Here is a 26,755-nt window from a genome sequence, read left to right on the forward strand (position 1 = left end):
ATAATAATAATAATAATAATAATAATAATAATAATAATAATAACAATAATAATAATGATAATAATAATAATAATAATAAGTGCAATACTTGTGCGCCCACCAACTGGTCTAAGGGCCGAATATTTGCCTTGCCCTGCGCCTTGACCTTCAACAGATTGCTCTGAAAATTAAATACCTTCATCCTGGAGTTGGCCTGAACCCTCCCACAAAGTCTGGCCTAAATCACATCTAAACGGTTTAAGCTGACCTTGCCATACCCTGACCTTTGACCTCTCTCTGTGGTGTTGACATTTAACTATTTTAAAAACCTGATTCCTTTAGTCTTGTCGTACCCTGAACCCTTCCACAAACTTGGTCTACATCGGATACAAACTTTAAGCTGACCTTGCCATGTGACCCTGAACTCTAACCAATTGTTCCAAACAACTACAGGTCAACCTCTTGGCTGACTCTTAACCCTTCCAAGTTCGGTTCTAGTCAGATCAAAAGTGTTTTAGTTATTTTCTTCAAACACCGACACACGGTTTGAAATCTGACCTTGCCCTGTGACCCTGACTTTTGACTGGTTGTTCCCAAACTGACACACTTCGTTTTTGACTTAGCCCCAACAGTTCCACCGAGTTCTGGTCTAGATTGGATTAAATTTGTTTGAGTAGGTTTTGCGAAGCCAGACTGTAGCTTAGTCCTACAGCCATAAACTTGCACCTATTCTTTAAAAAAAAAAAAAAAGGAAGAAGAAGGTAAGTCAACCTCTTGGCTAATCCTCAGCCCTTCCACAGATGGATTAAAATCGGATGAAATCTTTCTGTAATATTTTGTTCACACACACACACACACACACACACACACACACACACACACACAAGTCGAGTACAAATAAATACCGGCTTTCGCACAGATATTAAATAAAAAAGAAAATGGGAGATCAATTTACATCATGTTTAGCGAAATCGGACACACAGTCACCCACCCATCATTGAAGTCTTCAGAACCTTGTTTGTTTCAGAATATAGGATATTAAATTGTGCCAAGATAAGACGAAAAGTGATGGAAGATGATATAAATGCTTTCCTTATCTTCTTACCTCCTTTCCCCTCCTCACTTCCCCGTTTCCCTACCACTTTTGCGCTTTCTTCTCACCTCCTGTCGTGATCCCTCCTTCCCAGTTTCCTCTCATCTTTCATCCTTTCTCTATCGCATCCCTTCTCACCGGACCCTGTTGTGATGTACTAAACTTATTGATTCATTCACTAGGCACTTCTTCTTTTATTCATACACCACACTTTCTGACTGGCGGTGAAGTAATTTGCCGATCTCGAAGATAGCAACTCATGCAGTTGTCCCTCACTCAAGCAGCAGCCCCGTCACTCACACCCACAGCTTGACACACAAACACAGTCGCTTGCAACTGCTCTTACCCTCGCCTATAATGGTTTTGATAAAGTATATGTGTGCTGTGACCTGTGTGCTGTAACTTGTACCCAATATGTAGAAACTAATGACAAGGGCTGAGTTAGATCTTGTCCCCGTTTGATAATAAAGAATTTTTCATTCATCGGTGACTCTCAGAGCTATCGTACACAGGAAACATGACAACAATAGCAGTGCCCGTCCCTTGCCACTGTTTCATAGGCCGTCTCTACCTGGCTTCCTCACGCTGATGCCTGCCTCATAGACCCTACCCTCAGTGACCTGCAGAAGCATCACGCAGAGATAAGGGCCATCCTGGCGGATATGGCTGGCTGTATACACGACGTCATAATTATATGCACCATCCACAGAAGGTAAGTTCAGCGACCTTTCCGTATGCGTGGCTTGGGGTCAGTATGCACGGATTCCCGGTGTACAGTGGTAAAACGCTCAACCAGAAACACCGTACACACTGAAAACGGATGCCAAGTGCATGGTTTACTACTTATTTTTCACTAATTATTGCTACGAGCCTCTTTAATGTCACTATCCTATGTCTTCTTTTCCTCTATGTACCGTAGAGTATGCCTTTTGGAACTCTTTTTCCATTTGTTGACTTTAGCCTCTTAAATCATTATAATCAGTTTTACGTCTAATTTCCATGTGAAGTGGGCCAGAAAGGTTCATCTGATAGCACTCATTAATCGTGCATTGTCAACCAGCTCTATTGTAATACATCCATATCTATGGTCAGCACACACCACTTCGTCCCAAGTCTTCCTCGGTGTACCTCTACATCAACGGCCTGGTGCCACAAAGACACTACATCTCCTCACCCAACTTTCTGGGATAATCCTCTCAACATGTCCAAAATATCTAGATCTTCTCTTTTTTACTTCCTTCCTAGTGCATATCCACACCCGGCAGCCCTCTCAGCTCTTTTGAAGATATTCCGACAAATGTCTTCACTCCACACATCTATCAGATCATGCCCATGTCTCTATATACCCTCCTCTTCTACACCTCATGTTTCACTGCCATACAATATGACACTCCTAACACTGGCATCAAACACCTTCCCTTTTGCGGACAATGAAAACATTCGCAACTTCCAATTCTCTGAACCTTTCCCCAACCACTATGCAGCCTTCAACGGCGCTGTGCTCGGCACCACCCCCTGCATTGATGACATCATTGAGGTACCTGAACTGCATCACATATCCTATCACCACGGATCTTACTAGTCTTCCATCGAGTGGTCTGGCAGCGCCCCCTCATCTACAACACCTAAAATCCACCACCAGCTTCAGACTACCACGTACTTCTTAACATCTCTTGTGAACCCGATCACTACATCCAGTACTGAAAATGCTTCTATTACTCACACCCTCCTACATATAGTGCATCGCCAGTTACCCAGATTCGTAACCGGTCCAATGTCACAACCACAGATCATGGCCTTTGTCTACTCAGTGTTTAGGACTTTTGGACCACACCCTGTCTTCATCTTTGGATATTTATCAACCATTTCTTCTATACTCTCCGCCATCAGCACGCAACCCTGCTTCCATTGGCAATATTGGGAGTAGCGGCAGTACAAGTAGTGACGCTACAGAGCGGAGCAACTTTTTTTCTTCTTCTTTTTTTTTGGTAAATAGGTGTAATGCGCTACTCTTTAATAACAGTGAAACAGTGGGAACGCTACATTTCATATCTACAGCATCCACTGAAAGCATTTTCAAAAAGCTTGAATAGGAGAAAACAGAGTAAACATAGATGGAGAAAACGCAAACCATTTAAGGTTTGCAAATGGCATTACCATAATTTAAGAAGCAGCTGAGACACTGCAAGAAATGTTAAATGACCTAAACAGAGAAAGTCTCAAAGAGGGTTAAAGATGAACCGGGGAAAAAGTATAGTGATTTTTTGTTTAAATACAACAAAGGGCCTCAAAATAAATGAAGAAATTCTTGAAGAAGTTACGGTGCACAGTTACTTGGAGTAAATACTAAAACTAACAAAAGACCATGAAAACGAAATGAAAAGACACTACGGTTGGATGTACAGGTTTTGTTAAACACTGAGACATCATCAAAAGTAGCTTGCCTATACAGTATGTACGAAACGAAAAGTATATAACGAATGTATGTACATTACCAGCTATGACGTACGGATGTGAGAAATCTATCTATCTATATACCTTGGCTGCCTCCCCTAAGGAGAGGGAGGTAGCTGATACAGGACGACACACTCCCCATGTACTCATCCATTCAAACACATTCATTCGCATCTTAGCCCCAAAGGGAAGAAGGGACAGATCCTCACCACACCACACCGCACGAGGGTCAACTGCGCAGTGCAATCAGTGACATCCGCAGCAGGGCCCGACAACAGAGCTGGTTTACCCCTGCCACATCATAATAGACCCATCCCCTTACCCGCATCTAACCTGATTAGCTGATCAGACCAAATGCGGGAGAATATCCCCCCAGGGCTGCGTCATAATTTGTTCATTCACAATTTCTCTCCATTTATTTCTGTCACTCACAGTCACAATTCCTTGCTCAACAGACATCCCTCTCGCATCCAACGCTCTCTTCACACTGTCCATCCATCCTATTCGTGGTCTCCCTCTCAGCCTTACACCTCTCACATCAGATCTAGTTATCTTTTTCACCAATCGCTCATTATCCATTCTCTCCATATGCCCAAACCATCGCAACACTCTCTGCTCAACTCTACCAGCCATCTCCCGGACAACTCCAGTTCTCCTTCGCACTTCATCATTTCTCACTCAATCCATACTCATGACTCCACACATACTTCTCAGACACCTCATCTCCATTACATTCAAACTTTTCCTCTCTGCTACACCCATATTCCATGTTTCAGCCCCATATAATGCAGTCGGTACCACAACAACCTCATACAGCCTTCTCTTTACATCCATTCTAAGCGAACGACATCTAAACACTTTTTTCATTCCTCTCAGCACCTTTCCTACATCATTCATTCTAAACTCTACTTCTGCATCTATTCTTCCATCCACAGCAACATGTGACCCTAAATACTTAAAACACTCTACCTCCTCAAGCAACTCACCATTCAAAACTATATTCATCCCCCTACCATCTACCGACCTCGTACACTTCATCACTTTACTCTTATTCTCATTTATTTTCAATTTCCTCCTTTCACACACCTTCCAAACTCTTCTACCAACTGTCTCAATCTCTCCTTTGAATCAGCCACCAGTGCAGTATCATCTGCAAACAGCAGCTGCTTCAGATTCCACTCTCTACCATCAACATTCACCAGACTCAGACCTCCACCTAAAACTCCTGCATTCACCTCCCTTACAACACTATCCATATAAATATTAAACAACCAAGGCGACATTACACATCATTGCCGCAGCCCCACTCTCACGGGAAACCACTCACTCACAGCATTTTCCACTCTTACACACGCTCTACTATTTACATAAAAACTTTTCACCCTTTTTAGTAACCTACCATCAAGTCCATACAATCTTAAAACAGTCCACAAAGCCTCCCTATCAATTCTATCGTACGCTTTCTCTAAATCCATGAATGCCCAAAACACATCCTTGCCTTTCGCTAAATACTTTCCACACACTTGTCTCACAGCAAACACCTGATCCACGCTTCCCATCCCTCTCCTAAAGCCGCACTGCTCATCACCAATCACTCCCCCTGTACCCTCTCTAACTCTCTTAATTAACACTCTACCATACACCTTACCTACAACAGTCAACAGACTTATACCCCTAAAGCTAGTACATTCATACTTATCACCCTTGCCTTTATACAACGGGACCACAAAAGCACTTGCCCAGTCAATTGGCACCATACCTTTTAAAAAGCACACATTCAACAATCTTACTAACCAGTCAACAATAGTCGCTCCACCACCCTTCAGGCATTCCACGGCACACCCATCCATACCTGCAGCTTTCCTTTTTTTCATCTCCTTTACTGCCTCCTGCACTTCCTCCTTTGTGATCAAAGAATCATTCAACTCTCCCAGCACATTTATTCCTTGCACCCTTCCATCCGCCACAATCTCAGCCACCCTTTCCTCCTCTACATTTAACAATCTTTCAAAATACTCTGCCCATCTCTTCCTTACTGCATCCATCTGCATTAACATCCTTCTATCCTCTGCTTTTACTCGCTCTTCCTTCCCAGACTTTCCCTTTTGCACCCTTTTCACCTCCTTCCAGAACATTTTCTTATTCTGTTGAAAATTCTCAGTCAGCCGCCTACCCCACCTCTCATCTGCTACCACTTTCGCATCATGCACAGCCCTTCTCGCCCTATTCCTCTTTTCCTTATACCTCTCATATGACATCTCATCCTTCCTCTGCAGCCACACTTCATATGCACATCTCTTCTCAGCCACAGCCATACTCACTTCCTTGCACCACCATTCACTTCTTTTTCTTACACCACCACCCACACGTCTCCCACCACCCACACGTCTCACACCACACACCTCTTCCGCATGCCTCACCGCAGCACTCTTAAACATCTTCCATTCCTCCTCCAGACTGCCATTTTCCTGATCTTTCACTGCGTTCCACTCATCTTTCAATTTCTCCTGATACTCTATCATTTTCTCTCTTTTATCCAAGTCACTCACTTTCAAAACCTCCCTGCCACACCTAACCCTCCTAGCTCTCACCCATCTCTTACCTACTCTTAACTTTCCCTCCACCAGATAGTGGTCAGACATACCTCCACCCTCCCCTCTCAGAACTCTCACATCCAACAAACTTCCTATTACATTCCTGGTCACAACCACATAGTCCATCAATGCTCTATCAACAACCCTTCCACCCTCCTGTCTCACCCATGTATACTTATAAATATCTTTCTTTTCAAACAGAGTATTTCCAATCACCATCTCTCGCTCAACGCACATCCCTATCATTCGTTCCCCATTTTCATTTCTTCCAGGCACACCATGCATACCAACTACACCTTCAACTGCTACATTTCCCACTCTAGCATTCAGATCTCCCATCATTACCACATTCACATTCGCTCCAAAACTCTGCAGACACTCTTCAACATCATTCCAGAAAGACTCCCTCTCTTCTTCATCCCTTTCACTACCAGGCCCATATGCACTCACAAATACCCACACCTCACATTCAAATTTCGCTTTCATCCTCATCAGTCTCGATGACACCTCCTTCCATTCAATCACCTACTGTTGTACTTCCGGACTCACTAACAAGGTCACACCTTCTCTTGCCCTTTCTCTGTCAACACCTGACAATCTTCCATTCCCACTTCCAAACATAGACTCACCCTTCCCTTTCATCTTCGTTTCACTCGAAGCTAACACATCCAACTTTCTTCTCACAAACATTCTCCCAATCCCCTCTCATTTAGCCTCAATCGTACTACATCCACGCACATTCATAGACCCAATCTTCAGGGTACGGGGATAGCTCCATCCCCCATCCCTTTCTCTGGCCTGTCTCTTTTTAGGAACTAACAAACAGGAGGGGGTCCCTAGTCCCCTCACCCCGCCCCTTTTAGTCGCCTTTTTCGACACGCGGGGAAAACGGTGGCAGTATTCTTCCTAACACAACCTGGCCGCAGAGTAATAGTACCACCCCTTAGTTCCGCCAGATTGTGTCCCCCCCCGCCACAGGGGGGATGTGAGACATGGAAACTGATAAAATCAATGGAAAACAAACTAATCCGTTCTCATGAGCAATGGAATGGTCAATGTTGGGAATATCTTTGACGGAGAGGAAGAGATCAACCTGGGTGAGAAAACAGACTAAAGTCAAAGACATTAGAGAAGTTATAAATGAACAGGAAAATAGAGGTGGTCAGGCCATGTAGCAAGAATAAGGGATAACCGATGGAACAAGAAGCTAAGTGACTGAACTCCAAGAGACTGCAAGCGTAGTAGCAAAAGGTCTGACAGGAGGTGGAGAGATGAGATAAAGAAGTTTGCAGGCAAAACGTGGCAGAGATTGGCTCTGTCAAGGAATTCGTGGAGCAGGATGAAGGAGACCTTTGTTCAGCAGTGGACGTGCAATGATATATATATATCCATCCATCTATCATCCAATCCTACGTTACCCCATGAGGAGCGTAGGAGCCCGGGGCTAGGCAGTTGGTCCTGACATTTAAGATGAGAGTGACCAGCCTCACTCATCCCTGAGTGGCATTACGTAAGCAACAAACCCCAACCACTCCTTGGGAATAAATCTTCATCTGCTCAATCCGATTGGAGAGCAGTTATTACCCACTAAACCACCAGGCGCCAAAATTTGGTTATATGGTTACCATCCCGCGTAGTAAATGGTTTTCTGATGTACAGGAAATCATCTGGCTTGTCACTCGGTGTAGAGTCACCCACAGGCAGAAGGAAGAGGAAAGAATGAAGGAAAGAAAGACAGAAGAGGATGGAAGAAAAGAAGGATGAAACGGAGGAAAGGGCAGACACCCGAGAGTAGCACTACATCGAGTGAGTGGATGGTGACTGCTCTCTCTCTCTCTCTCTCTCTCTCTCTCTCTCTCTATATATATATATATATATATATATATATATATATATATATATATATATATATATATATATATATATATATATCGGTAAACTTTGATGTGGTACGGAAAAAAGTAATCTGATGATAAATTTTGAGGATCCTGTTGTTTTAGTTCAACCTCGGTCTTCCTGACCAAGCAATCCATCGACCACAAACAACCAGCCATCCCTGTTGGGTTGTTCTCTACATCGTCGATGTCGTGTCTGTATCTTAGTGTGGGATGTGCTGTGCGTGCTGTGCAGTGCAGTGCTGCATTATGCGTTTGATGTTGTGTGGGTCTGTTCTATAAGCGGGACATGGGTCTCCGATGATTCCACCTAGTTGAAATGTAAACTGATATCTTTGAAGAGCTGGGTGACGTACTGAGCTAAGCATCTGGGTGAACTCAGTCAGCTCTATTTACGGATACCTGTGATGTGTGGACGTCAGAAGGACCCTAGTAATCCCTGTAAATGAAATAAATATACAAACACGTAATAAGCGCCCACACTGAAAGTGTGGAACGTGTATGAGTGAGTGAGCGAGCAAGTCAGGCAGTGCTGAATATTGTCTCATGTAGCTCAGCATCTTCCTCTGATTTCCTGACCCGAAAATACTGAAAAGAACTTATCAGGTTACACCAAAAATACTCCCTCACACTTCCTAAGACCAATACTCCTCTTGTATTAATTTTAGGTCTAGGGCTTGGGACCTAGCAGGTTAATAACGGGTTAACTTGTAAACCAAATATTGATTTTCAGTTTGATTAACCCATTAACCCATTATTATCCCACAATGAAATATCCAGTAACCATTTATGCAACTGATATTTGATTTCAATACTTGAAATGTAACGAATGCTTAATTTGCTTACCTGACATTTTACCGCAGTTGTGTGCAGAAAGACAGCAACTTGGTAAGCTGTACACTGTAGTAAAAGTATTCAAATGCTGACTTTACTTTTTGCTTACTCAAAAAAACTACTTTCACCAAATCTGTCGGTGCGCTCAGATCCGAATCAGAAATCAGAGATTCAGAGTTTCTTTCATCAATCAGGGTATTGTATTAGTCTGACTCGGATTCAGTCAAAAATTAAAAAAAAAAAAAAAAAAAAAAAAGGCCAAACAGAAGGTATTACTTGTACTGAGAAGGCAAAACCTGGTTGCTCTCAGCAATCATCGGATAATACTGCTGCATTACTTACGCAACCTTAGACCGTTACTTCTTGCGCAGCTGGCTGTTACGCTAATCTGCCTTATGAAAAATCGTTTCCACGATTTATGGAAAAATTATTGGGAAATTACGGGTTGTCTACGAAATGAAAATAATTGAGGATTTTTATGTGATTTCCAAATTGGTGTCTATCTTTCTTGTAACTTCAAAATTGGCTAAGATATCCAAAAAAGTTCGCTACCGTACTACGGAGTTTTCCCCCCGACCCCTGCCCCCATTTCTTGCTGATGCGATAAAGCTTTCGCTCGGGTACATATGTCGAGGGTCCAAACTGTGACTAAATTTGGTGTTCTCGCTCGCGATTTGATTTTCAATAGGCCTAAATGAAAGCCAAAACTTGCATTTGGGATGTACTTTACTGATAGAAGCATCAGTATGAAGTGTCGGTATATAATTACTGCAGAAGTGTTACCTACACAAATGTCTGCAGTCTGGACTACGTATTTAAAGTAGCAGTAACGGCTTGGGTAGCGGTAGTGCACCACATTACCAAAAAGTAGCTGTAGTTTAGTGACACAGTTTGATCCAAGTCTGGTAATGCCACAAATTTCAGCAGGCAGTGCGCACAACACTGTACATGGGTAACCTCTGAAACCTCGTGAAAATATTTACGTTACCATTTAAAACAGAGGTGGACTCAGGACTAATTCCTGATTTATCCCAACTTTAATCTAAAAGCCTTCACTAGTAGTCCCATTTACTCTAACGCTACTTCTAACAATCGCATACATCGCCATTATCACAACAATATACTCCTCACCTCCCAACCTTGTCATTGTCCACCTTACCTCTTTCCTTGGGACAACTGTCAAAGACTTCTTTCAGGTCCACACATACACACTACAATATCTTACCATTAGCCAGGTACTTCTGTAGTTGTCCCTGGCATGGCACAGAGCCGTATTGCGTCACATCAGTATCTACATGTTCCCTTATTAATCTGTCCATTATTTCTTCCATCACTTTCAAAACATGACCCATCAGCTTCAGGTCTCTATTATTTCCTCGGTCTAAAGTATCACCCTTACCCTAACAGCAGCTCACAATGTACCTGCACCCCTAGATCTTGGGCACCATGCAGTCATGTAGTATTGTGTTTACTAGTTCAGTATCCGGCCCACCAGGAGCTTTCAAACTTCTACCACAATGAAAACAGTCTTACTGCTTTACTGTTTTTCATTTTGGTTATCATCTGTCTGACTCAGTCTCGTTTTGTCCAAACAGGAGGCCCTTGCATTGATTCGGTCAGCATTAAATCATCTCTACTTCACTCATCTTGTCGTTCAACTGCTGGCTATCGTGGCTTTTCCATGCTTCCTTCTTTGCACTGTCATTAAAAGAAATATCATCCGCATTCTTAATACATTTTTTTCTTATTACATCTTGGTTTGTTTTGATCATCTGCTTTACGATTTTATGCATCTCATCCATATTATCTGAAACGTCCAAGAATCTTTCACTCTCTCTGCTACTTTCTATGCCTTAAATTCAGTATTTCGTACTTAGTCTTTCGTTTTGTCTTTATGTCACTATCTTGTGTCTGTTTTACCTCTGCACAGCTGGCCTTAGGAAGCATATCTGGAGCCAAGATAGGTTCACAGTGGATTTAAAGTAGGCAACTTGGGGGTCGGTAGGCCGGAGGGTAGGATAACATAATTATTAGCTATGGTATATTTCAATGAGCTATAGGAGTTCACATACGCGAATTTCGTATGTGTAGAAATCTAAGTTAACTTATAGTTGTACATACAATGGGATCGCTGTATGAAGCCATAAAATCTGCTCTGAAACACCCAAGGTAAAGTACAACTTTCAAACGTCTAGGAACTTTACATCATTTAGAAGATAGAGAGCAAGTGCACTTCACTGCTACTCTCCCACATTCAATCCCACAACACTGTCGAGAATAGACCTGCCAGTGCAAGAAATCCGGCTAACCAAATCACACTGCTACTATACTCCGGCACACTACGAGAGTATGGCTAAGCAATGGTCTGCCTATATGGTCAGCTCACTTATGCTCTGTATACAGGTCTCACCGCCAGTGAGGCTGGTGGCCGGTCTGGTCTGCCTGTCCCTGCAAGTTCCCCATACCCAGTTCCAGCTCTATGTATTGTAAATGCCAAATACAGTGCAAAACCGTATTACATCCCTCAGTGACATAAACAATAACACAGCACAAAATAATGAAGAAGAAAAAAAAAAAAAAGCTCCCCAGCTCCTAGCAGTGTCATTACACAGGAGTGTGCAGAATATATTAAAGTGTCATTACAACAAAACGGGAAGACAATATTAGTGAACGTGTTTTTACGACTTGACGAGACAGAACACTGCCTTTCACATACCTCTATTGCTTCCCCTATGCGATTCCCCGCATTTACTACCTCATACACAGGAAACGCCACTTGTATCCCATACATAACCAACACTGTTGGATATACAGAGGTACCAACAGTTTCCTAACCCTCTGCCTGTTTTTCCTAAACCATCGTCGTTTGTCATATTGTTTAGCACAACGTCATAACGATACCTTTTTGTACAGTTGTACATATCCGTGTTAGTGGCAGGAATACGCACAAAGTGGGGGGCTGTAACTACTGTCTGCCCTGTGTCACTGTCTCCCACATCCTGCACTCTCATGTCGTCGGCCAGCATGCAGCACACACTTTCTTGTGGACAAAGGGGCTACTGTCAGCACTGTACTGTCCTCAGTGATGACACGGTACACAGCCAACACTCATACGAATTTTTGGCGGCTAGTAGAAGTCTGACAGCCACCTATGGCACCAAAGCTATCCACCTGAATATCAGCCTTTGGGAGAGATTCACACGGCTTTTCATTGTCCGTAAGGTGAACCATCCCATACCAGGCCTGGATTTTTGGTATGTGCAGGACCTCTTAGTCAATATCAAACACCAACAACTCATCCACAGACCTACAAACTCAACCAATGCAACGTGAAGTGAGAAGGACATCTAATGCATCACTCACCGCTGCTCAGGATCTCCAACAATGCATTCCAACAAGAGTTCCTCAAGCTCAATACCCTCAAGCATCTAACAACCACATGGAAACATGACATGGTGCATAAATTAAATAACTTTGGCCTCCCCTGCTTCACATTCCCCTGACACCTCCTACTAGAACGCACGCGGACAGCTATGAAGGAATTCAACCAATTCCTTCAGGAATATATCATCCACCCTTCTGACTCCTGCTGGTCATCACCACGTCTCACTGTGCCAAAGGCTATGGAGGGAGGACTGAAAGTATGCAGGGATAACCGGGCCCTTACTGCTAAGACTCGCCCTGACCTTTAATCTCATACTGCTTATACTCAGTTTCCATGCCAAGCTTTAGAGGCATACCATAATCTCCAAATTCAACCAAGTGCAGGCATTTCGCCAAATCCCTGTTACTCCAGACTTCATCCAAAAAGCAGCTGTCACTTCACCATTTGGATTATGCGAGAACCCACCAGTGCATTTTGATCTATGCAACGCAACCAGTCACGGTATACGTCAGTGACATCTTAGTGGCACTGACAAATGAGCAACACATCTGGCAACCATTTTCTTGACTGCGGAAATACGCCATTTACCCCTTTAAATGTACGCTGGGAGTGTCGTCCAAGGACTTCCTCAGACATCTAGCATATCTGAAGCTTCATCCGTTACTGTAGAAAGTACTGGCATTCAAGGACTCTCCCCAGCCTCAATCGGCCCATAAATTGTGTGAGGTTTGCCAACTATTACCATCATCTAACACCTCAAGCTGCGGCAATCCTGGCCCCACTCAAAGACCTCCTGAAGAGCCTGAAACAAACGTGAGACAAAGCTCTCTATGAACCATGGAAGCACATGCGGTGACCGCAAATATCTAACACCGCCTGATCAAGCTTACACTCCCGGTCCACCCTGGCCCCAGTGCACCCACACTTCCCATAATGGATGTCTCTGCCTCAGCCAGAGGAAGTGTCTTGTAAAAGAATTTTGAAGGCGCCCTCAGCCCCACTGCCTTCTTCGGCCGATGTCTAGAGGCTATGCAGAGGAAATACAGTGCCCTTCATAGCGAGCTGCTGGCCATATAACAGTCGTCCACCGCCTGTCACTTCTTAAGGTCAGGGAATTCCTATTCTTAACAGACCACAAACCTCTGACATACAGCATGGCCCAAAGTGGTGAAAACTTCTCCCCACGGATATTTTGGCAACCAGCCCTCATCTCGAAGTACACATGAATGGCAGGATAAAGCGGTTGCAGACACCCTCTCCCTAGGCACGACTGAGTAGGGCAAAGGTGGCTCTCTCTCTTTTTTTTTTTTAATAACAGAACAGAGGAAGGAAAAACAAATGAATAAAAAAAAAATAATCCATACACCAGATCACTGGTGTCCTCTGTTCATAAAATATTTGTAACAGTTAGACTTGAACAGCTGTAGGTTGAAGTTTGGAGGGAAACAGCTCTGGGGATGCTAGTTCCAGACAGATGCAGTTCGAGGAATGAAAGAATTCTGATAGGCAGAAGTTCTGCAATATGGCTGTGTGACATCCCAGTCATGAGCGCTACCAGATGCCCGTGTAGCACGTGGGAAGGCATGAAGAGGTGGCACCATGGACATAACTTCGTCTGAGCATTTGCCATAAAAATATCTGTAAAATAATGCAAGGGAGGCAGCATTCCTTCTTACTTGTAGAGGAGGTAGTTTATTTGTAATGGCAGGGTTGTTAATAATTCCAACAGTTTTGTTCAGAATTTTGTCTAGTTGTTTTAATGCAACCTCTCCACATCCATTCCACAAGGGTGAGCAATATTCAAGCTGAGAGCGCACATGACTCTTATAAATTATAGCTAACTGCTCATCAGTGAAGAAGTTACAGACTCAGTACAATAAACCAAGTTTCTTTGAGGCGGTGTTTGCAAGTGATCTAACATGAGAGGTCCAGCTGAGGGCATTGTTAAGTGAGATGCCAAGAATTTCAATACTTTTGGAGATGGGAATATTAGTAGCCCTGATGGTAGTATGCGAATCTGGTAATAACTGTCTATTAGTAAGTTGTATATATTTAGTTTTACTAGCATTAAATGAGACAAGGTTGTTTTGTCTCCATTCACTGATTGTAGATAGGTCTTGATTTATGGAGATGGCTGTACTGAGTTGAGAGGTAGAAATATTAGACTTCGTAAATGGGTGCCTGAGTGTGAATGAACTATGTGGTGTTGTGTCATCTGCATATGAGTGGGTGGGATTGTGGGTGACAGATAAGAGATCATTAATATGAACCAGGAACAGGGTTGGTGCCAGAACTGATCCCTGCGGCACACCAGCGTTAACTGAGTGGAAATTGGAATATACATCATCAACTTTTACTCTTACTTTCCTGTCACTGAGATATGAGGAATCAAAGGAACAAAGGACGTTAGTCCATAGCAAGGGAGTTTGGACAGCAGGGAACGGTGCCATACTCTGTTGAAAGCTTTAGAAATATCAAGGGCTATTGCATGAGTTTCTCCATGTAGGTCAATTGATTGATGGATGGTATGAGTTAGGAGACTGAGTATGTCAATGGTAGATCTTTTGTGGCGAAAACCATATTGTCTATCTCTAATTAAGCTGCTGGATTCAAGATGTTTAACAATATGCATAATATTTAAAGTTTCAAATACCTTACCAAGAGATGTGACAGCTATTGGTCTGTGATCAGAGGGGTCAGAGGATCATCCTTTCTTCCGAAGTGGATGGATATTGGCTTCTTTCCATGAATTTGGGAATGAAGAAGTACGTATGCATAGTCTGAATAGTTTAGTTAGAACAGAGGCTAGTTCAGGGGAACACTTTTTCAGAACAATTGGCGGATTTCCACCTGGGCCTGGAGCTTTGTTGGTAGGTAAACTGTCTACGATGGATTTTACGTATCTTGTCTGTATTTTATGTGCAACAGTTTCGGGAGAGTCAAGTTCTAGTACTGGGACATTCTGGCTGGCATCCTCTATGGTAGAATTTCTGGCAAATGTACTGGCGAAAATATCTGCTTTCTCACGCGGGTCATTTGTAATGTTGCCATCTGAAGATTTTAGTGGGGGAATGGATGATGACTTGTTAAAGTTATTATTGAAAGAATTAAGAGTTGACCAGAAAATTCTATTGTCATTAGGGTTGTTAAATAGTTTTGAAGCTTGGTTTTGAAAAAAGTTTGATTTATCTAGATTTATTACAGCTTTTGCATGATTTCTAGCAATTTTAAATTGAGAGAGTGATTGAGATGTCTTTGATTTTAAGTAAGAGTTATATGCTAATGACTCTTGAGCTGTTGCTCTGGCACAGTTGCCATCAAACCATTTTGGAGAGTTCGATCTCTTAGTGAATTGTTGATTTGGTAAGAATAAATCCATGCCAGCTAGAATTAAGTCGCAAATGTGGGACTGGGTAGAACTGGGATCACTAGAGAAGAAAGACTGCCATGGAATGTCAGCAAGATAATTTCTAAATCCATCCCAGTTTGCCCTATCAAAGTGCCATCGGGTCACCCTGACAGGTTCAGAACAGGGAGGTGTGTGGGGGGGGGGCTAACTAATAAGGCTTTGATGAGATTGTGGTCAGAGGATCCAAGTGGTGACAGTACCTCTATCCTATATTGATCTGTATTATTTGTCAGGAATAAATAAAAAAGATGGGCATTATGGTCAGGATTATCAGGTATTCTGGTTGGTTGCTTTACCAGCTGGGTGAGATTAAACGATTCTGCAGACAGCTTGCACTCTAGACCAGTGTCGTCAGTCCTGGCAGAATGCAATAACCATTCAACATTATGTACATTAAAATCACCCAAAATGGTAATTTCGGTGCTAGGGGCAAGGTTAAGGTTACTTAACTGTGTCGATATGAAATCAAACAAGCTGGGTTCCGAAGAAGCACTGGGGGAGCAATAGACTACACAGATATATTTGATAATACTTTGACAATTTAGTTTATACAATGAATAATCAAAACAGGATGAAATGAAGTTTAAAATAGTGTCAACTGCATATTGGGATTGATATAACAACAGGTGCCTCACTTGTTAAGGAAGTTTGTGAGGAGATGGTAACCGGGAAAACAAAATGGGGATATATCAGTAAAGGGTGAGATTTGTGGTTCTGTATGGAAAAGGCCAAAGGGGATATGGAATGAAGGAAAAAATGAACGAGTTTAAATTTGTGCTAAGGCCACGGATGTTGGTGAAGAATAAGGCCTCACCAGAGACCACACACACAGAGGCAGAGGTCTGTATGATGCCACGGACAATACTCCCATCCTGCCATCTGCCACCCCAACTGACTATGCCGTACTGACACTGACACTGACCCAGGCAGGTGACAAAGAACTTCAGGTATTATTAGCCAGCAACAGTACCCTGAGGCTTGAATAATGCTCCACTCCAGGCTCCCCACATACACTCTGGTGTACTGTATCTTGTAGTCAAATACGTCCATACATTCCTCCACAGTTCCCCCAAATGGTGCTCCATCACTTACACTTTGGTTCACCTGGTGACACAAGCCATACAGCGCCTCCTCAGCAAATAAGTGGTATGGTCCAGTATGAGACGCATCAAACACTGGGCACGAGAATGTCACCTGTCAAACCTCGAAAATCCGTGTCCCATCATGCATGGCATGATGTCACAATCAACTGAACTGGGCAGTGGGACACAATTTCTGGACAGAATTAAGCCCGCCCATCTGCCTGACACAAGTCCACTGCAGCAATATCCAAGTCCATCAGACCTACCACACCAATACCCAGTCCCATCAACCTCCCAACAGCATCATCAAAAACCCCACCCTCTGCTGCATGACCCATTCCATTCTCTCGGTCTTCCCTACCCTCTAGCCCTCCCCAACCCCGGCAGCACTCATTGCCTCCAGCTGATACCATCACTCACCTCTGCCCTCCCTCCCCCTTTCCCTTCCATCCCCTGTTGGAATCCAATCACACTCACATCCCCTACCCCATCCCACCTGTGAGCACCACACACACACACACACACACACACACACACACACACACACACACACACACACACACACAAACCTTCCTGCAACCCAGCCCGACTCCTCTCTCTAAAACCGACCACAGCTGCATTTGCCTCCGGCACACCAACACAACCCACCCCTCTATCCTCATGGAACAACAGTCATTGGTATTTCATTATAATGAACCTAAATGATCTGGCCTAGGCTCATATTCGTCAGATCTGAACCACCACCATCTATGAGCTTTATATATTAAGATCATAATCACCAAAACGTTGGTGAATTAAAGCCAGTAGCTTAAAACAGAAATTCCCCTGCCAATCCCATCCCCGACACACCATGCCCCTTCGACCCTGCGCGCAGTCCTTTTCATCTGTGCGGCTCTTCTGACCAGACATCTTGTCACTCCTCAACTCATCCTCTGGTCCTGCATTTTTTTTCGTTCCTGCACGACAGTAGGTGTTTCAGTTGCGTTAGCTGACCTATTCTGGAATGCAGTGTGTGTGTGTGTGTGTGTGTGTGTGTGTGTGTGTGTGTGTGTGTGTGTGTGTGTGTGTGTGTGTGTGTGTGTGTGTGCATTATGTTTTGGGGATGCACGTGACACAAAACTGTGTCTGTTTTCCTACTATTCGCTGCAGGGTGCTACAGTTTCTCTCTGCATTTGCTGTTGGCGTTTTGCCCTGTTTGACTTTTCTGCATCTGAGAGTGTTTTGTGTTGTGCTTGTTTCTTGCCCTTTGCTCTGCCTGCCCTCTCCTTTGCCGCTTGTGTGTGAGAGTCATGTGGGGATGTGATGGGGCCTCCCTCCCTTATGGTTAGGCCTTATCAGCCAGCTCCTATACTCTGCACCATCCATGACTTTAGAACTGCTCTGACAACCATCCCCTTGATGTCAGCTCTGGCCTGGTCGTTATCCCCCATGTACAAGGCACCACTCACAGACTCATGAGACTGAGAAGACGAAAACAGATGCCCATAAATCTGCTTTCTTCGTTCCACTGAAGAAGATAAATGAACCCTATGTTGTCGTCCCTTCCACAGTTTGCTTTGCAGTTGTTCCTCTCTCAGTGCTTAAGTGGAAATGGTCCCCATCACTAAGAAGTGACAGCCAGGGGAACAAAATGTTCAAGTCGTCTTGATCATCATAAAAGGTTTTTTGTTGTCACATGAAGAACAAAGCAGAAGGCAACAAACGGGGCGAGGGGAAGCTCTTCTTTAACCAGCGGTCCAAAAGAGACTAGTTTCCTTAAGCCCAATCCTGGATCCCTGTCCAGTCATGGTCATACCCTGCTACAAACAGGGTTGGGCAACAGGAGTGGTACAGTGAGGGCTAATCTGGCTGTGGACCAGGTTCCCTTCCCTTTGGGTACCATCATTGCCTTCGCAGGTCCGCCCAAAGGTGAGGCCAAACGTGAACGAAATGTTACAAAAAGGAGTGGTCGAACCCAGTTTGGGGCTGGTGTTCTTGAAGCAGCCATTTACAGTTCCAAATCAGGATTCGATAAAGGACAGACTGATAGTGGATCTGAGTTGCCCTGACAAATTTTTTATCAACTGGTTGTAGATGTTGACACCAACTCAGATTCGTCTCCATTTGTAATAGGGAGAGCGGTTCTCCAGCCAACCCCAGTGATATGCACTGTCATGTATTGATTCACTTGCATTTCTGTAAGTTCTTGACATTTAAGGTGGATAACGCGACTTCCAAGTGCTTGCCTTGTGGTCTTTGCCTTAAGTCTTCTTCAAACTGACCAAAGTGCAGGCATGCAGACTGGCGTCAGAGGGGGGTTGACTAACTGATGTACTCTGACAGCTGGCTATTCCCTGTGGACACCAGAGAGGAGGTGTTGTAGCTACTGAATGGATCCTGCAATTGGTGGGAGATAGTGGCTTCAAAGTCTTCCTAGCAACTTCAAAAAAATCCTCCCTCGAACCCTCGTAGTAGGAGGTCTAGTTTGTTCTGGATTGGGGCATCAGGCAAGACAAGGCAACAGTTTTGGGGCCAATGACCAGGAGGCAGTGGGAATTGCTCTTTGGGGAACTGAACTTTACAAAAGCTAAAAAAGTGGTGCTGGTAGGGCGAAAATCACAAGATGTGTTCTGACCTGAGCCTCACTGCATCACAAGGCTCCTATGATCCATGCTTGAGTCCCTCCACTCGTGGTAGGAGTCCTCCCCTTCTTGTGTACAAAGTTCAACAGGATGGAGAGAACCAGGGACCCTGTCACTGAAGGATCACTTGCTTCTACCCAGTGACAGAGGAAGGTGCTCAGCAGGACAGGTACTGCTTCATGGAGGAGGCCATTAATGCCCAAAGCATTAAGGACTCTAACCTCAGCAAGTAATAGAAGATTAGAACCTGACCGAGAAACACCATATTTGAAGGTTCAAAACGGACTGGAGTTTCACCACCTGGGTGTGGTGACAGATGCCTCAGACCAGGGATGGGGCATGAAGTCGTCTCTGGGATACCAGCAGCAAGAAGCATGGTCAGAAGAGAAAATGGCTTCCTCCATTAATATCAGGGAACTTCTGATGGCTCTCATAGCCCTAAAGGAGATCCATCCCACACTAACGACGGTGGTTTGGTGCCATTTGGACAACCAGGTTGTGGTCCACTGCATCTGCGAGCAGGGCACAACCAGACCGATTGCCCTGCTTGTCTGACAGAGAAGAAGGCTTACTAGTGCCGGTTGTCTCCAGGTTCAAGTAGGTCTCGGTCAAATGGACCCTCAGAAACAGCAGGTATGGCTCACTAATTCTCCACTGGGGCAAACCTTAGATCACCCTCTTCATGGCAAAGGACAAGCACCAACTACTGTGGTTCCTGACCTTCTGGAGCTGACAACAGCAGAGGGTCCAGATGCATTGAGAACTGGAACAGGTGGATATTCGTTTACCTGTTCCTCCCACCAGCAACTGAGGTTCTCATCATAGCCCAGAAACTGCGAGCCTTCAGATGGAAAGCTCTTGCTGCAGCTCCCAGATAGATGACCCCATCATAGTCTGGGATGTTACAGAGGGCCTGTCTCAACCCACTGCCCCTGGGCCAGACGTGCCTTATCAACTCTCTGATATAGAAACTCCAGTCTGTGTTGAACCTTTAAATATGGTGTTTCTCTGTCAGGTTCTAACCTACTATTACTTGCCGAGGTTAGAGTCCTTAATGTTTCGGGCAATAATGGCCTCCTCCATGAAGCAGTACCTGTCCTGCTGAGCACCTTCCTCTGTCACTGGGTAGAAGCACGTGATCCTTCAGTGACAGGGTCCCTGGTTCTCTCCATCCTGCTGAACTTTGTACACAAGAAGGGGAGGACTCCTACCACGATCTCAGCTTACCTGGCAGCTCCCACAGATCCCCTGTGGTACAGCTTTGGAATCAAATCCTGTCCACAAACTGCTGCCTTACTGAGACCAGGTCTCTTCCATCAGTGGTTCCCATCAAGGCAGGGGGAACCGAAATGGTACCTCGCAGTGGTCCTTGACTTGCTTTGCTTCCTGTGTACTCAATCCCTCGAACACCAAACCATATCTTAGTCTTGAAGATGGCCCTCTTCATAGTGGCTGTGGCAACAAGGTGGCAAAATGTCGCTGATGAGAACCCTCATCCTCTTCCTGGAAAGGACTAGAATATTTCAGGATGGTTCGACAACATCCCTCGCATCTTCCCCGAAGTTATTAACCAAGAATAAGAGGAAGGACTTCAGGCAGGGTCCCCTTACAATCCTGGCGTGGGGTGTAAATGACATCTATAACCCTCTATACCCGGTCACTGTGCTTACATAGAGGCATCAGCGGTAATGGCATCGACTGTTGCTCTCTTTTTGGCAGCGATTCTAGTGTCCCCATCTCTATTGGGGTTCTGCTAGACCATTTCGGGGGCAAATCCTGAAAGGGGCCCAAGTATGCATGCCCAGTGAGGTAGGGCTCTAGTCAGCCTGAGAATGCACTCCTTGTTAGTGGTGCAATAAGGTTAGTACAGCTTGACCATCTCATTCATAATGAGGCACCTCGGTCATAATCTTCGGGAAGCTCTGTGTGTAAAAAGAGGTCTTCCCAGGCTGAAGATGGCGGTGGTCACACTACCACACCAGCTACGTGAAGTGTGATGTAGGCACATTCTCAGTCGCCATCCTCCTGTGCTCCCACAGGATGGTGGGGCTGCATGTCATCTGTTACATAAGCAGGGACTCCAGTGACACCAAGAGTTTAGTCTTAGTCAAATATGCCAAGGCATGGGACAGTCCGCCGATAAGTGCAACAGTGTTATGAAGGTCTCAATCATAGAACAACCAGGCCACTGACGAATAGTATGGAAAAAGTAACTTAATGCGATGGTATCTGGCTTCATCACCCCACTGCACAGGTAACATGCTCAGACCAGTCCCCTTCCTTCATCATGTTAAAAATGGAGGAGGAAAAGAGATAAACCAAAGAGGGGTGGAACCTGGAGGTATTCCTGTGAACTAAAATTGCTGTAAATTTTTCCACAAAAAGTAAAGAAAGGAGAACTAGTCTACATCTTTATCTTTTCCCTCAATCCCATGTCCCAACACAGTCATTAGAACAGCTTTGTAAATCTTAGGTACAGAGCCCATTTATGACAAGGATGGCAGCTGGCATTATCATAACGCATTTCACCAGGGTGTTAAGTGTTACTGGTATGACTAACGTGGGCTTGATCTGGGATCAAAGAGGCATGCAATGTAAGGGATGGAATGGATAGGGTAAGATTCTAGCCGTACTTTTTGTCCTGGGAAAATTACATCGCTGTATTTATTAACGTCATATTCAAGTACACACATATCACAAGCCACTGGCGGCAGTCAACGTTAAAACTCTCCCCAAAGCTCGCAAAATATTTCAGGCACCGATGCTCAGAACTAATATTTCTCAATCTCATACAAGCTGGGAAATGATATATCAGTGACTAACCAGCTCTTATCAACTCCAACAAATTATGCACCATAGACAAAGGTGGCACACATAAACGATGTTGCACAATGTACAATGATGCCAAACTGTCTTGACGTCATAAGAGGTGCCACAATGCAAGATGACACGTTAGCTAAACTAAGAGAGGTAACCAATAAAGATGGTCTGGAGACAAAGCCTGCAGAATGAAGTGAATGTTAAATATCACATCATTGGAAGATGAAGGATATAAATTATAAAGTTCATGCAGGTCATCTTGGAATACATCCATATCTATTGAGAGCACAAGATCTTGTTTACTGGGCGGGTATGCCAACCGAAAATTGACAGTACTGTACATGGAGAACTGTGGTGTTTGAGCAACTTACTTTACAGTGGCATTCAAGATCCTTCACCTATCCTCCTTCATGAAGTCCTAAATCGTCCAGGACAAAAGGTTTGGAGTGACCTGTTCTACTAGGCAGGCGAAAAGCACTTAGTAACGGTGGATTTTTGCCAGACCTCACTGAGACATGGCAAGAAATGCCCATGTCACCGATTTACTGACTAACAGACTGATTTGAAAATAATCATTTGCAGCCTCCTAGAGCCTCCGAGACAGATACTGATCGATGATTTTCAGGGACTTCAATCATTTTTACATGGACTTAATTTTAGAATGTATATAAGTGCCTTAAGATTCTTTATGAATATGAAGTCAAATTCGTAAACTGGCTCTGAAGGGTCTTTTAAGGTAAATTTCTGGGTCAACAGCCCCAAGGATCTGGCAGTAAATAGACTGGCTGTTCCCATTATAGCACATTCTTTGATTTTTACTCTCTGCCCCATACACCATCATCTACAACACGCATTGGCAATCCTTTGGAGTCACCAGACCAAATTATGATTTCGGTATCGATCCGTGGTCTACTTACCTTTAGAATCATTCAAAGATATTTTCACCACCAACTACTTGAGTGTTAATATACAAGTAAAGTTCGCTTTATGAGCGCGTGAAGAGCAAGCGAGCGTTTGTACATACGTCCATCACCATAATTCCATCTTGGTTTAAACTTTCAACATTTCTGGTGACGTACTTGAACAAAAACAGAAGAATAACTGAGGTAAAATAAATCATTTGCTTTCTCACGTTTTCTCTCTGGATGTGCATATAGCGAGGCGCCGTTGCATTTATTACACGTGCAATGTTCAGTTCTCTGCTCCCGACTTGTCGTGTCAACGAACTGCTTCGGTAAACGATGGCTGTTGACTGAATGAAAAAACCCAGAAGTGGGGTAATTACCCTTGTTGATTTCACCTCCTAAACATGGAAAAAAAACGTTAATGTAAAATTATTAGCATAATATCCGATACTTACTAGTTAGAATCCAGGCAAGAGAACATAGCGTTACAACAGGAAATCTTTAAAAATTCGATTTCATTTTGAAACATGTCAATTGAAGCCCTCGATACATTCCCATGAAAAGCTGGGATTCTCAGGGGTTTCTTTGGTCTCATGAGTAAACACATAGCTAAAAACAAACTTTACTGAATATATCTACTATCTGCTGAAAGAATCTCTTCTTTATCTCACACAGAAGAAAAGTTAGTAACCTTTGAAAACCATCGCGGTCGGGCTGTGTCATGTCAGGCAGGATTGGGTTGTGTCGGGCCGCTCAATTCTCAGCTGGACGTAAACATTGCTTCACTACGTTTGCTTGCTTCGCTTGCTCGCTGGTAAAAACGGCTGCCGTCTTCTTTAGTACTATAATTAGATTCATCTGGTCATATTTTGATAAATTATATAAAAGGGGTGGTGCAAAGAGCATACAGGAGAGGTATGGAAACTGACGAGGTTGGGACGCTGACAAGGTCCCAAGCTGGTTGGATGAGCAGCGTACAGAGAAGTCTGACACCCCTTTTTCAACTTGAGAGTCGTTGAACTAACTCTGTCTGATAGGCATATATGAGGCTACGTGTGGACAAGTGGACTTATTGGGTGAAGCCAGGATTCCAGAGGCATGGATAGTGAATGAATGTGTGGCCCATTTCACTGGGCATGCTGCTGATTAGCTCTCCCACTATCATATTCTTTTCGGTCCCTGACTTTCTGTATCCTACCTCACCCGACCTGCAGGTGGGAAATAGAGGCGGTATGATAATGATGGTGATGATAATGATGATGACGATGATGATGATGATAATTTGTCTACATATAACAGGCTGTGATGGTTAATATGTATTAACTTACTAAACATTTTTATTTGTACTATGATGCACTGCGAACGAAATCCTATCCTTGCATTGTGAAATGAATATATTCGTTATGATCAATTGTTATGGAACGGTACGCGATTAATTCACTGTTGTTAACGCATGATTCAAGTTAAAAGTACAAACTGATAAAGATGTATGCTACTGCAGTCAGTATTGCCTTTTTAATGAGACACTTGGGTTTGGATGCCTTTGACGAACCAGTCAGAACTTGGAGGAATATATGATGTCGGAACCCGAAGATTACTTTCTAAATGTTCATCTCTGAGATGAGACCTGTGACTGAACTTGATAAACTTCATTCCCGAGAAGAATTGTTCACATAAATATGTGCTGTCAAACAAGACAATCATCTTCCTTGCAAGTACAATGAGGTCTGAGTATTGCCAATAAATAGTATACGCTCTCTCTCTCTCTCATATATATATATATATATATATATATATATATATATATATATATATATATATATATATATATATATATACAAGTACGATTCAGTGTCAGATATAGTGAACGTCGTATCACATGTAGCAACTTAAGATAGCTCAAAGTAACAAATCCAGTACGTTGGTAACATAAGCGTTCCGTTGCTCACATTTTAGCGGAGCTGCGAGCGAAAAATCATATAAATATCACAAGGTAGGGCGGGTCACTATGGGCCACATGTTGCCCATGTCTGATCTACAATGCTCAGGAAGTTAAACCATAATTTCGCTAGACATGGCGTCCCAGACATCTTAGCAATAATGTAACACAATCCACTTCAGCAGAAATCATCGAGTGTGACCAAGAAAGGAACTTTGAACACGAAACAATTAGCCCAGGAAAGAGGAAGACGTTTGGTGAGGCAGAGGCAACAGACTCATGCAGAAGAGTAAAATGGCAATGAAGAATCCTTACTGGGGAATGCTGAACTGAAGGAATTCCCCAGTGGAAGACACAGGGGGCAGCCCGGTGCAGCACATATTCAGCAGGAATACAAGAACTCTCGTCCCAGCTGCACTACAACCAGCAACATTCCCAAGGTACAAGAAAAGTTGGGAGAAAAGTGCAGAGAGGTTCCACATTTTAAAAATATGGTGACGTGGTAAGAACGATGATGGAAGTATTTACTGAAGAGACGGACAATATCTGCGGGAAGACTGCAAATCAACACACTCCAGACCCATATGTGCTCCTCAGCAATCAACCAGAGCCACGTCGGTCTCAGAAAAGCCCACATTGCAGTAGACAAACATCAGCCATGCGAGGATGGTCATGTGGAGGTAGACACGCCCGCCTCACTGACACCTTCCTACAGTGAGGGAGGCCGATACACACCCCAGCTTACAATAACCAGCTCCCCGACAACAGCTGTAAAAACGTCGGCGAGACTTGTAAAACTTGATACAAATTTTCGGGTACTAATATCAAATAGGTTTTGCTGATTTTAAAATTACCCTAAAATGTTAGGGTTTACGTTCATAAAGTTTGATATCTCTTTGCACAGAATTATCAGTTTTTACAGACACTATCTGGGTCAGTGACGTAATTTCCGAAAAGGGAAGATGTTTCGTGATACTGAATCTTACTGTGGTTTCACGAGATTCAGAATTATCAAATTCTAACCATCGTGTAAGAGCCGTGTAAATAAGATCATTCTCGTCGTAGACTTGGCACCACTATGCTATCACTGTCATGACTCCTGACTAGCCTGACGATGACACATGACATGACAAGAGTTCCCACATCTGCTGCCCATATCTAGACCTATCCAAAGGAAATTCTTTCCCGCACATAAAAGCCAATCTCCACACCCCATATTTCCCACTACCTATTGGCCAACCCGACCCCAGCAATGTTCCAACAACTCATATTCCTTCCGACGCCCCAGAGCCATCCATACATCCATAACCATTCAGTACAAACCACTCAGTACACTAACCCCCAAAATATCGGTGCACTGTGGACCATTGCCATCCGAAAATATTCGACCAGCTTTTTAATACCTTTATAAATTATAACATGCAAGAATAATCCCCTACATATTAGGCAGGCTGAAGCTAGTGACTGATATGGCAATCATCTATCATCAGGGCTTCCAAGGGGATGTTGTGACAGAAACGTACTTCCCAGTATTTTTCGATCCATCTGTCACAATATTTAAGACTCATTCTGCGCAGATATAATCTGGGTCTAGTGTACAGTACAGCAGTCAGGACGGCTGATACACCGTCCACGGTATGTCCAGCAACACTTAGCATGGTACACCAGCCTATTTCTCAGCACCATTTGGTAAGTTAACAGGTGTAATAGATTTCGCACTGCAATATAGCATTAAACTAGTTACA

The 26,755-nt window shown here is 43.7% G+C and overlaps 1 protein-coding gene across 1 annotated transcript in view; it reads right to left on the minus strand.

The window, feature by feature from the left end:
* The window catches only part of LOC145406715 (lachesin-like), a 146,666-nt gene that overhangs the window by 24,119 nt on the left and 95,792 nt on the right, over positions 1-26,755 (minus strand). The gene's annotated exons all lie outside the window — the stretch shown is intronic.

Source organism: Coenobita brevimanus, chromosome 71 (assembly GCF_032717465.1).
Source record: "Coenobita brevimanus isolate Jiangsu-jjx chromosome 71, ASM3271746v2, whole genome shotgun sequence".
In the NCBI taxonomy this organism is placed as follows: Eukaryota; Metazoa; Arthropoda; class Malacostraca; order Decapoda; family Coenobitidae; genus Coenobita; species Coenobita brevimanus.